Raw genomic sequence first — 10,983 nt, 5'->3', positions numbered from 1 at the left:
TGACAGAGAACTAAAACATTTTGTTGTTTATTTGTAAACAGGTGAGTTAAAAAGAAAGTTTTTGTTTCTTTTGCTACTAAGGTCTTTCCTAAGTTTTCTGATAGTTTATTGTTGTTGTTGTTGTTATGTAGCCAGATGTCTGTCAGGATATGTTGTTTAGGTACGTACCCTGAATGTCTCAGGTCAGAATAACATTGTTATAAATTAAAGAAATTAAAAATCAAATCTCTAAGATTATAAGTATAATGATCATTAACGTTGATTAAATATTAAATTTAGTATTGAACGGTGAACATCTGTTTACATTTAAACAAAATATTGGTGTTGACATAAAATATAAAGATAGGAATAAAATATGAGTTCACTGTGTGACTTGATCTCACAAATCCCTGTTTGTAACTATATATAATATACACTTATTACATTGTTTGAACAACATTTACCATCCATATAGTCATTCTTTTTCTCACTCTTGTTAGATTTTAGATGATATTAATGCTAAAAGAGGCACAGTTTTCTGAGTGTTTCACCCTTTGGTCTTGATTGTTGCGTTCAAATTATTTAATGAAAGATAGTCATTGTTATTTGACCAGGAAATGAATTAATCATTAGTATTTGGCAGTGGACTTGGTTATATATTTCTTCGTTTGCTCATGGAACTACCATAATATTAGCTGTGCTGAGACACAATCATATTCATAGTAATGAAGGTTATATGTTCTTTACTCAGATTATATAAAATCTATATTGATATCTAGCATTGCACCGTCAAGCACAGTGCCATTGTATCACATATATACCCAATTATCATGATAATTAATAAGCTATAATTCATTAACTCTCTTACATTTGTATGTATGAAATGTAAACTTATTTTGCCATAGGAACATCGTGTACCCTCACCTTACATTTTATATCTTGTTAGGGATCATGTTGGGGAAGGGTGTATGGAATTTGGCTTGTGGAGATGTTTTTTAGGGGACAGATTGTGTGCAGAGTGGAGGGTATACACATAAAGGACATGTCTTTATGGGCTCAGTTTCACTTAATTAGAGAGGAATGTTGATTAGTGAATTCTAGAGATGAGAGGACTGTGCCATGCCATAGATTTGGCACAGTTATAAGAAAAGAAAGACAAAGCTAAGAGAAAACTGTCATCAAGTGTTAATTAAATGAGATAATTGGTACATTGTTAGAATATTTAATGTGTTTTTAGAGATAGAGAGAGAGAGAGAGAGAGAGAGAGAGAGAGAGAGGGTGGATTTAGAGATGTTAGTCTGTTTTATTGTGGACATATTGGGCTATTACATGGGACCACTTTAGAAAGTACAGAAATATTGACCAAAACCATAATGGTCAACAGTTGACCAGTAACGACAGGAATTGAATGTCTCACAATAACAAGATAGAGTTTAATAAAAATAAAGATAAAGAAAGTTTCTTTTTAAATGTAAAACTTGGAAATATTTATTTCAGAGGCTCCAAAGTTTGAGGACAGGTGTGTACAAACAGAGGCTATATGTCAGGAATTAGGGGCTGCATCTCAGGCAAATGGTGAGTATAAAATAATAGTTCCCAATTGATTTCTGTAAGGTTTTCTTTCCCCGAGTATATTGTGCTCGAAAGAATAAATGAAAACAGCTTCCATTCCTATTTTCCAATTGAACGATTATCTGTATAATAATTGTATTAAAGATATCGATTTACTGTGAGTTTATGAAATACCCATTGAGGTTAATGCTGTTGGTAATAATGTTCAAATTAGAAGACACAATAGAGTTAATATTGTCATTTGGTCATGGAACTCATCATCATCATCATCATCATCATCATCATCATCATCATCATCGTTTAACGTCCGTTTTTATAGTAGCATGGGTCGGACGATTTCACTGGAGAGGCAGTAGGCTACGCCAGGCTCCAATGTGATCTGGCAAGGTTTCCACATATGTATGCCATTCCTAATGCCAACCACTCCGAGAGTGTGGTGGGTGCTCTTTACGTGCCACCGACACAGGAGCCAGTTGAGGTTGGGGCTGGCATTGACACCGTTCGGATGGTGCTTTTTACTTTCCCCCGGCACAGGGAACCAGCCAGGTGGAACTTGCAACAAACCACTGAATAACATTGTTATAAATTAAAAGGATTAAAAAATCAAATCTCTAAGAGTATAAGTATAATGATCATTAACGTTGATTAAATATTAAATTTAGTATTGAACTGTGAACATCTGTTTACATTTAAACAAAATATTGGTGTTGACATAAAATATAAAGATAGAAATTAAATATGAGTTCCCTGTGTGACTTGATCTCACAAATCCTTGTTTGTAACTATATATAATATACACTTATTACATTGTTTGAACAACATTTACCATCCATATAGTCATTCTTTTTCTCACTCTTGTTAGATTTTAGATGATATTAATGCTAAAAGAGGCACAGTTTTCTGAGTGTTTCACCTCTGGTTTTAGTTCTGACTTGATTGTTGCATTCAAATTTGACTACTCCCACAGCTGTTGTCATCCTTTGTCAGGTTCAACTTCTTATTTCCTTCAATTTGGATCTTCTGGCACTTCTTTATCCACATTTTTTAAATCCCCCATACTCCTCCCATATCTGTACCATCTCGTCTCCTGTGCGCTATCTCTGAATCTTCTAAACCCTAGTTTTGCTTCCAGCTCATCTCTGCTCCGGGACTTCAGCACATTAATATTACACTTCTTCTGAAGTATGCTCACTTCATTTTTTAACAGTTTTCATACACCCTCTATACTCTGTGAAACATTCCATTTTACAAATACACATCAGGGTTCACCAACGATCAGTCCTCAGCCCGCTCTTATTCCTTATAGTCCTCCAGGCAATAACAGGGAAATTCCAAGACAGGCTGCCCCTGGGAGCTCCTCTGTGCTGATGACCTTGGTCTAATAGTTGAGTCAATGCCAGAACTGGAGACAAAGTTTGGGGTGTGGAAGCAAGGTCTAGAATCGAATGGCCTTAGGTTTAACATAGCCAAAACCAAAGGCCTGGTAAGTAGAAAGGTTGAAAATCACAACCCCTTTCAAGTAGATGGCCCTGCTCTATCTGTAGAAATGGAGAGGGTAGAAACTCCACACGATGTACCCGGTGTAAGCTATGGACGCATAATAAGTGCAGCTATATCAAAGGAAGGTTAACCATGAAAATAGATTTTGTAAGTGGCAGGTGCTCTGGGGCAATAAACACTGTAGATGTACAGAAAACAGATTCCATCACATGTCAGGGGAAGAAACTAATAGTTAATAGCTTCTGCTACCTAGGTAACCAAGTCTGTAGTTGGGATGGTTGCTCTGAGCGTGTAGCGACTAGAGTAAGAATAGCTGGGTAAAGTTCAGAGATGCCGCCTCTGCTGGCAACTAAAGTCCTTCTTTAAGGTGATAAGTTGTGAACTGAGTAGGTTTTGGCTACTAATTCTAGCAGATCTCTCTACTACGGAAATCCCTTTCTAGTTTGTCTCCCTTGTTGTTAGAGATTAACTGCGGAAATAACGATACACTTTGAAATTTCATTTGTTGATGTTGTTGTTGTAAGTCCCATCATCTCCCTAGACACTTCCTCTGCTGTATAGACAAAATTAAAATCATGTGAAATTCTTCCAAAAATGAAATGTGTAATTCCATTGTGTAAAGCTTGCTTAAAAACATATTTTGCTTTCAAGTAGAACCATCTTGTAGACACAATTGTCAATAAATATATTGTTTCCATTTCTCGCAGCCAATATTTTTACATTAGGAGTATTCCGTATGAATTCAAACAAAATTTAAAAGGAAGAAACTTTTCACTTGACCAACTCAGATTTGGCTCAGATGGGTTTTGGTAATACCTCTATATGCATAAGGAACACATGTATAATTTTAGTGTTCAACCATTGATATGCCCTACCGAACTTTGAGGGCCACACCCCTTGTGGAGCAAGAATGTCAATTTATACGATTTTGGTGCTGAACGCTTTTAAAACTATTCATATTTGTCTGAAATTGGCTACAGCGTGTAATCTGCAATCAGATCGGCCAGAATCTGCTATCAGAATTCCTCTATTATCTTCCTCCATATTCACGTTATTGGCCTTTCAAATAGGAACATTTTCATGGGCGGAATTTTTTTTTTAAATCAATATTCAAAGGACCCCCATTGGGCCATGATGTAATACAAGAAAACGTGTGGTGCGTTTTTTCGCTTTCAGGATTGATCTGTCCATGGTAAGCATACTGATAATGCTCAAGGCATAATATAACATTTAGAGGCTCCTGAAAATGGCTCAGGGTGAAAAAATAACATTGGTTGGTGAAATATGAAAGTGAGAGGAAAATGCCGTGTCTTAGATTTGGCCCAAATGTAGAAAGGAAAAACAGAAGAGAAAAGCAGGGTTGTCAAGTGATAATTAAATGTGATAATTACCACATTGTTAGATCATGTAGAGCATCTTAATAGAAAGAGGAGATTTAGGAAGGTTGGTCCATTTTGTTGCGGACATAATATTGAGCTATTACATAGGAAATCTGTAGAAAATATGAAAATGTTAACCGAAGCCATAGTGGTTTCTCATTGCGCATTGTTGAAAGGATTATCAATACAAATAAAGAAATTTTACAAGACTCGAGTGCCACAAAAGCAGCTCCTTGAGAAAGTGAAACACAAAACTTAGACCACGAAAATTATTGATGGAAGCAATAGACTTCTTTTATATATGCGAAAAGATTAAGCATGTGATGAGGTGTTGCTATAACAATTTCAAAATGTGCTTCATGAAAGAAAACTTCACAACAGACTGGCACCTTCTTGAGATTGGAATTGCTGTAGTTTGTACAGCATTTGTTTTCTGCTTATGATGGAGATTTTATGATCAGCAGGTTGATCATAAGAAACGGCTCAAGTGGATTCATCTAAAGAGACTCCATGGATGACATCACAATACTAACAAGAGACCCAAGATATGCAAATAGTTCTGGATCAACTAATTACTTGGTGAATAATGAAGGTTAAAGTAAATACGTAATGCAGTCTGTCATTTGTCATATTTAAGCAGAAGCAAGTAAATTTCAAAAATAACTGGAGAAACGAGACCAAATGTTAAAGACAATCCTATATAAAGATTAGGACGATGGTGTGCTAGCTTGCTGTCTGGTAGGAAACGAGGAATTGATACATACCTTGTCACAGATGTAAGAATTATAAGCAGTAGATACACCAAAGTGTCTGGACAAATATCAGATTTGTCGCTTCCAGTTTGATCTGTATCTCCGTCTCGCTTAAATATTCTTGAGAATCACATTTTACATACCATTTAAGATATATTCCTTAGAGTAACATGTTTCTCACCAGTTGCATGTAGTTAATGATATTTGATACAAATGTATAGTGTTTTAAGACACACTGTTATTATTATTTAGCTGTTCGACCTGTGTAGAACTAATCCTCGCTCACCTGGAAAGATATCTGCTTCATTAAGGAATATGAATGACTTTCAGATGTCTTCAAATATTTCCTGAATCAGCTGACATTCTGGTTAACTGAGATGCAAGAAGTTGAAATTCAAGATTAACAGCATCAATGTTTGAGAAAGAGAATAGGGATGATGTGGGAGAAGGAGACCCAGGAAGGCATTGGACGAAATGTTGAAGGCCCATCTCAAAACACTGAGCCTTACGAAACAAATGACAGAGATGAAATATGGAGCGCATTACTGTACTCGAAAAGACGTGCCCACCCTAACTGAATTGAGATCCTAAAATTAAGGTACCACATAAAAAGGATTAGAATGGGTGCTGCACTGGTGCTGGTAAAAATGCACTAGTGCTGGTGAAACGAAAAAAGGATGCAGCATATTGTGTAAAGTGGTTGGTGTAAGGAAGGGTCTCCAGCCATAGAAACCAACAGAAAAGAGACTATAGAACTTGGTGCAACACCTGGCCTGGCTAGTTCCTGGCCATTCAACCCACGCCAGAATGGATAATGGATGATGGTAGGAATACTACTGAAATTTCGGAAAATAATCACCAAGTTTGGCATAGTTGGGAATATGGATAAATTACCATTTCAGCTATTTTCCCTGTAATAATGTGTGAATGACAATTGATATGTATTTAATGAGGGTTTGTGAAAATATAAAGTATTTTAGGACACCTGTAATAATTTTCCGTTCCATTTCATCTGTTGAGAATTACGTCTTTAAGGGGAATGAGCGACATTGAAATGTCTTCAAACGTTTCCTGAATCAGACGACACTCTGGTGAACTGTAGATAAGGGCGGTTTTATGAACAAGTACCAACAGCAACAGTTAAGAAAGTCGGCAGGCAAATGCTTATCTTACTTGAAAAGATGTGTCAGTTGTTTGTGAGTAGATCATATAATGATCATGTTGATTAACATTGGAATACTGGAAGATGAGAAGGATTTTGGTTAGTAATTTCTAGACATGAGAGGAGAATAACATTTCTTACGCATAGCAAAGTTACAATATGTTCTCACTAAATTTGACAACTGTTTATGTCACCTTTTATCAGAGATAACAGTATGCATTGGTGAACAATCAATATCGATGTACATTATAAAGATGAAAAATGTAATTGAGGAAAAGTTAGCTGACATACAGGATTGGAAGATCACTGAAGACTGGGAAAGATTTACCTGTATTATGATGCACAAATACCATGTATCAAAATGTCAACATCATGGCTGCTGTTCAATACTCTGTAAACATTGTAAAGCTGCAACGGAGTCTACGAAGCAGTGACCAGCATGTCTTCAGATGTGTCTCCATTGAAGCTGACGTCTTTGAACGCAGCCTTAAGTTCAATTCAGATGGCTGTTAATGCTCCTAGAGACGGTGGTCAAATCTGGCTGGACCCGGTCGCTGTTCGAAGGCCTTATACATGACAGCAGAATGCAGTTCCTTTCCATACCTGCAGGAAGAATCAGAAGTGACTGTCGGAGAATTTATACGGCTTCCATGGACCCACGTTTAGCCTCCTAATTGCCTTGATTGTAATCCCATGGATTATTATGTCTGGAGCAGAGTTGAAAAAGAGACCATCCGCTCTGACCGCAACAACTGAAACAGGAAATGAGGTTGGATTAGAGAAAAACTCCTTCAGAACCCTTATGATGTTAATAGGAATCTAAATGCAGATGCTATGTGAAGTAGTGTAAAATGTACTGAGGATGAACTGGACAGGTATATACAGGATCCCTACAGTGACCCACAGCAAGGCCAGCAGTTCCAGCTCAAGGAGGGTTTGAAATATCGAATGAAACTACGAATCAAATTTCAGCAAAGTGATTTCAACCAACACCAATCAGATAGCTGTGTGAAGAAGGCAAGAGCAATGGGTGCCCCAGAAGGCGATAGTATACCATAGAAGGTGTACAAGTATTTGTACAGGATTCTGTTATAAGCTTTACGTACGACTTAGAGAATTGTGGTACAGAAGTAAACTAGTTCGTCGAGTAATAATTAAATCAGATAACTGCTAAGTTAATTGATAATGTAGGATATTTTAATAGATACAAGAAGTTTAGGGAAGGTGAGTCTATTTAGTTGTGGATCTAAATATTGACCATTGATAATAGGAATGTCTTACAATATAAAATACACTAATAAAATAAAGACCAATTAACAGAGACAAAGAGATTTTACTGTGAAGTGTAAAATTTGGAAATACTTATTTCAGAGTCTCGAAACCTGAATGGGAAGTATCTCAAAAGAGCAGCAGAGAAGTTAGGGAGCAACTGGCAGCAAGCAGGTGAGTATAGAATACCTATTTGCTTTCTATAAATGTTGCCATTACTTGAAGTTTTGTTTGTTAAAATGACAAAGAAAAAGTTCCATTCGTAATTTCCTGTTGAAATGTTAGCTAAAGATATTACTGAAACTTCATAAAATATTCACCGAAATTAGCATAGTTTTGCATACTTGGTGAAATTAGAAAATACAATAGAGTTGATACAAGGAACGAAGTTCTTTTGTTATTTAAAGGTAAACAGGTGAGTTAATAGCGACGCTTCTGTTGTTTACGTTGTTTACGTTTCTACTTAATTTAATGATAGATTGTTGTTGTTGTTGTGTAGACTTAATCTGGCAATATTATGAAGAAAGGTGTTCCAGGTGTGACATAACTGCTTCACCTGGGAGACAAGGACCAAATTACCAAATGGAACTTTTTAAACAGGAGAGTGTGCATTTTATGTGACATGTTGTAGTCTGCCCTTTCGCCAGTCTGTTTTCCTATATTTATAGTAATTCTTTAGCGCCAGGTCAACCTATTGTCTTGTCTCGAAACAGACAAATCACATTGTTGATTGTCTTCATTGCTGGATTGAACTCAGTACTTATAAGTTAATGAAGCACTTCCTAATTATAAAATAATTATGCCATCATATGTAAATTCGAATTGATTTTGTTTCTCACTTGAAATCACTTCACTCTTCATTACATTACAAAAGTCATTTGGAAAGGCATGAACATCACAATAACCCACTTCCCCTTGTCTGAATGTGTAACAACATAAAATACCATTTATACAATGTTCCCATTATTTACACAAATGCCTTCCCATGGTACCTATATGCATCTAGGTAGACTGCATCATAGAGAGACGCCTTTAGCAGGGATATAGAGCAGTGCCGGGGACTAGATTTGAACCTTCCAGCCTAGATACAAGAAGTCATGACAATATCCTGTCAGTCAGCTGATAGAAATGGTTTATCTAAATTAAGAGAGGATATCATCTATGACATGTCGAACATGTTATACCTTTGGAATTAATATAAAATCTAACAGTCATATACTGGGCTAAAATCAATCCACAAACAACGGTTCATCATCATCATCATCATCATCCTCATCTTGTTTCATTTCTCGAAGTTTGAATGAGTTAGACTACTTATCTCACAGCTGTTGTCGTCCTTTGACAGCTTTAACTTCTTGTTTACTTCCATCTGGATTTCCTGGTACTTCTTTATCCAGCTTGTATCTTCCGTACGCCTCCCATATCTGCACCACCTAGTTTTTCTTCCAGTTCATTTTTTTCTCTGTGATTTCTACACATTAGCATTACACATCCAGTAAAGAATGCTCTCTTAATTTCTTGCCAGTTTTCATACATCCTCCATATTCAATGCATCATTGCATCATACAATCTGCCCTTCATTTGGAAACGGAACCTCTTTGTTACCAACAGCCATAATAGCTAACTGTGCATTTTCACCTCATCTTTTGCTCTAAATAGTATGAATGCAAAATAGTTTCCTCCACTTTTAATTATGTTACCAAGGTAACAGAAACCATCAACTACAACTTCCATAGTTGTTCTTACTATAGCGACCCCCGTATATCTGCTAATGACAAAGTATTTCCTCTACCCTGTGAACATACCTCTGGTCCCACTGCATCACCTTGGCTTATAGAATTCCTACTTACCCACTTCTTTCCTGTTAATTAAAACTCTATTCATTGCTAGGTTTACTCCATTGTCGACATCTCTCTCCATTGTGGCCTTGATCCAGTGAAAGAAATCCTTATTATGAGTCATTAACCAAGAAAATTAATTTCGTGTCTTCTATAATATTTGAGGAGAACTAAGAAATATTATATTTTTTGTGTCATTGTGATCATTCTGGTATCTTGTCTATTTTTTATTTAATTGGTCACCGTGTACCGAATATTACAGGTAATGTTTGTCAACTCAGTCCCCACTTTCCAGATATGTCTAAATGTTGATATTCCAGACGAGGAAGGGGTATCACACATCATTATTTCCAGCGTTGATGTTATCAGATGGTTTTTCAAAGCCTTCCTTAAAAAAGCATATTTTCCACACAAATACTGCTCCTGTCAGCTGTTTACCATACATTTTCTCAAATCCTTCATTCTTTTTAATATTTCTTCTTCTTACTTCTTTATTTTAACCTCTTTGTTATTTTTGTCAACATTCTTAAAAATAGAGAACAATGTCTTATAGTTTTCGTGTTTCTTATTTATTTCGTTATTTCTCTATTGATGTAGATTCTTTGTTATATTTATAACTTACAGTACATAGTCTTTGTATTATTGTTAATGTTGTTGTTGCTGTTATTTTCTGTCGTTGTATCTTTTGCAGGTATTTTTCTAGGAGTTCCAGCAATTGACCAGGATATTATCAAGAACGATTTTCCTCATGACACAGTAAAACAGAGTTATCAAATGCTTTGTGAGTGGTTTATAAATTGTAAACCAGAGGAACGTACAGTTGAGACCCTCAGAAGAGGCCTTAAAGATGCTGAGTGCTTTGCTGCCCTTGAGTATCTCTCATTATATGAACGGTGAATTTCTGTGTAAATTCTACTGTTGTTTACTCCCAGGTGAATGCTGACCAAAGAGAGAGACCTTTGACCAAAGTATAGAGAACCAAGAACCACATTCTCCAATTTGTCCTCCTTTACAATGATGAGGTGTGGAGTGCAGTGGATTTAGCTACTAATTCTAGCAGATCTATCTCTCACATAAGAGATACCCTTCACTGGTTTGGTTCCTTTGTTAGAAATTAGCTTTTGAAATAAAGATAAACTTTGAAATATCCGTTTGTTGTTGTTGCTGTTGTTGTATATATAATCACTTCCCTAAACACTTTCATTGTTATTTAGACAGTTTTAATATCCTCTGCCAAATTAATAGTTATCTCCCTTCATTTATAGCTTAGAACAAAATGTCTGGTATACATACATTGATGTTTTTTTTTTCTATGAATATATATCACATAGAGATAGTATTTCTATATAATAAATGATATCTCTCTTTGTTCTGTTATGGTTTAAGACCAGTTTAAAGTGGGGATGCTTGTATAAAACTTCATGGGGTTGTGAGTGCAATTAAGAATCATTATATTTTGTATTCTAGCTCTAGGCTGCTCTTTATTTTCTAGCTACCGAGTTTTAATAAATTGAAATTTAAGTATAACTGTC

The 10,983-nt window shown here is 35.9% G+C and overlaps 1 long non-coding RNA gene across 1 annotated transcript; it reads left to right on the top strand.

Moving 5' to 3' along the window:
* Positions 1-1,419: 1,419 nt before the first annotated feature.
* LOC115230985 lies at positions 1,420-10,600 on the top strand. The gene is made up of 3 exons (XR_003883477.2): positions 1,420-1,554; positions 7,716-7,787; positions 10,143-10,600. It is a non-coding gene; the product is annotated as an uncharacterized LOC115230985 (long non-coding RNA).
* The last annotated feature ends 383 nt before the right edge of the window (positions 10,601-10,983 follow it).

The sequence above is a fragment of the Octopus sinensis genome, unplaced genomic scaffold (genome assembly GCF_006345805.1).
Source record: "Octopus sinensis unplaced genomic scaffold, ASM634580v1 Contig16960, whole genome shotgun sequence".
NCBI lineage: Eukaryota > Metazoa > Mollusca > Cephalopoda > Octopoda > Octopodidae > Octopus > Octopus sinensis.
The sequence above is the reverse complement of the archived record's forward strand: the minus strand, read 5'-3'. Positions and strand labels throughout refer to the sequence as shown.